The sequence below is a fragment of the Oryza brachyantha genome, chromosome 9 (assembly GCF_000231095.2).
Source record: "Oryza brachyantha chromosome 9, ObraRS2, whole genome shotgun sequence".
Classification (NCBI taxonomy): domain Eukaryota; kingdom Viridiplantae; phylum Streptophyta; class Magnoliopsida; order Poales; family Poaceae; genus Oryza; species Oryza brachyantha.
In genome coordinates, this window is record NC_023171.2 from 5,790,730 (window position 1) to 5,792,866 (window position 2,137).

The 2,137-nt window shown below is 40.0% G+C and overlaps 1 long non-coding RNA gene across 2 annotated transcripts; it reads left to right on the forward strand.

Annotated features, from left to right (window-relative positions):
• LOC102705940 lies at nucleotides 1-1,743 on the forward strand. 2 transcript variants are annotated; one of them, XR_001551018.1, is made up of 4 exons: nucleotides 1-109; nucleotides 659-839; nucleotides 1,045-1,181; nucleotides 1,257-1,743. It is a non-coding gene; the product is annotated as an uncharacterized LOC102705940 (long non-coding RNA). The 2 variants fall into 2 exon arrangements; XR_423784.2 differs by having other exon boundaries at nucleotides 690-839.
• Nucleotides 1,744-2,137: the final 394 nt, after the last annotated feature.

The following is a 2,137-nucleotide window of genomic DNA, read 5'->3' on the forward strand; positions in this document are numbered from 1 at the left end:
TGAAGGAGCTCCTCCCAATGTCCCTGGGCGTACTTCCATCAGCAGCAGCAAGTCATTGTGCTTCTCGTCCTCGTCAGCCGCTTCGGAAGCCAGCCCTCCTCAGATCCAGGTTCTTCTTCCTCTCCCCCCAAATCCACCCCTACAGCCTAGCAAGCCCCAGGCCCCCGGTGCTGGCTATTTTCCCTCAGTCAATATGCAGCCCAGGGGCCTAGCCATGCCGCCGTGGGTGGTGAGGTTGAAACCCCTGCTGCTCCGTTGATCTCCCTCCTTGCTCTCTCTCCCTAGTCTGGTTCTACTGTACTGTCCCCAAAATGAATCTCTAAAGCTATTTGTGTTTGTAGATTGATTCATGCCACTGATTTGCATTAGTGTGTACATTATTCAAATGATTCAATTATCCATTCTGAACATAGGTATATAGTAGAAGTACTACAACATGTTAGTGCCCGATATAGTGAAACATACTTAGAACAAGCTTTGATGTGTACTGGTTTCTAGTTATTGCTTATGTTAGGTCACAACTATCAAATGTCCTATTTTTTTCTGATGCACAAATTGGCAATAGTGGATTTTTAGAATAAAAAACAAGTATTCTTTTGTAGCCTTTCAATTATTTACACCTAAATATGTTACTGATGCTTAATGTATTTTAATATAGGATTTCAACTTTGTCTTTGCTGATGTCCTAGGAGTTATTTGAACCATTTACTCATAAGCTAATTGTCTCCAACACAAACTTTCAACTTTCAACTTTCTACATCGGTGGTGTGGTGTTCTGCTTCTTCTGCACCATTCCAACCAATTGGAATGGCATCAGCTCAATGGTCGTTTTCGCAAGAGTAAGTGACTGATACAATATATGATTGGGAATACAGTTCATAGTTGTGGTTACGATACAACTCTGCATTTAAGATTTTTGTTGTAGAAATATGTAGTGTTTGACAAGCATCACCAACCTGAATTATAATACAGGTGTTTTGACTAAGAATTTTTTGAATGTTCCTGTGTATACTTCCAGCAATAATGTTCAGCAATTGCTTGCAGTGTTAATTCTTTATGATAGCTGAGACAGCACCACAATTTTATGAAACCGGGACATTTCATGGTCTGTTTGTAATTCGGATATCAGCAGACAAGAGCAGCCCAAAAAAAAAATTGTGTTTATCCTTCAGCTTCTAAAGGTTTATATTTCTCTCTAATTTCTATTTTATCTGCTTGTAACCATGTGGCTTTAGTAACTTCTACTATTTGTACAGGAGGAGATTGTTTTGGTCAATTACTTGTGGCTGGGCTTGGTATGAACTTGGTTTGTGATGTAGCACCTTAATTTTGCTATCTAGGTGCAACTACTATTGACTCCTGTGGTTGGATCTGATGAAGATTTAACTTCTGAAATTGTGAATGAATTTAGCATAGGATATGGTATGTACTGCTATATGTGCAGTTCTGGTCAATAAGCGTATTTGTGTATATGTGCATGTATGTATGTGACTAGGCTATGCTTGTATGTAATTGGGCTTGTGCTATATATTGATTGTTACCTGGGGTTACATAGCCTCTGTAATATAGGGTTCTTTTGGGTATAATTTTTGGCCCATGTAGGCTTTCGAAATTGGGCCGATGTAGATAATCCAATTGTAGGCCCATTTAGGTTTAGCCCATTGGGCTCTTTACCAAGCAACAACACATATTATGACAAATTAAATTGTCACAATAGATCTGCCATGTCAGCACCATGTGGCATTGTTGACGTCAAAAGTTGATTATGACATGTCACACATAAAGGCCCGAGAGTCACTTCTTAGAACGTTCCAATGCAGGACCTAAATTCTTAGATTGTACGGGCGTGTCGGTCATGTGGCATTGTTGACGTCAAAAGTTGATTATGACATGTCACACATAAAGGCCCGAGAGTCACTTCTTAGAACGTTTCAATGCAGGACCTAAATTCTTAGATTGTGCGGGCGTGTTGGTCAGTTTGATCCTACAACTAACAAGATAAATAGTAAAATAAGTCGATCGGCTATCGAGACGATAGGTATCTAAAAATCTAGCCAACCGGATGTTAGTGCAGCCGCGTTTAGCCATAGGCTGAATAATCGGCTGTTGAAAGCTTGGCATGCAATTCTCATAAACC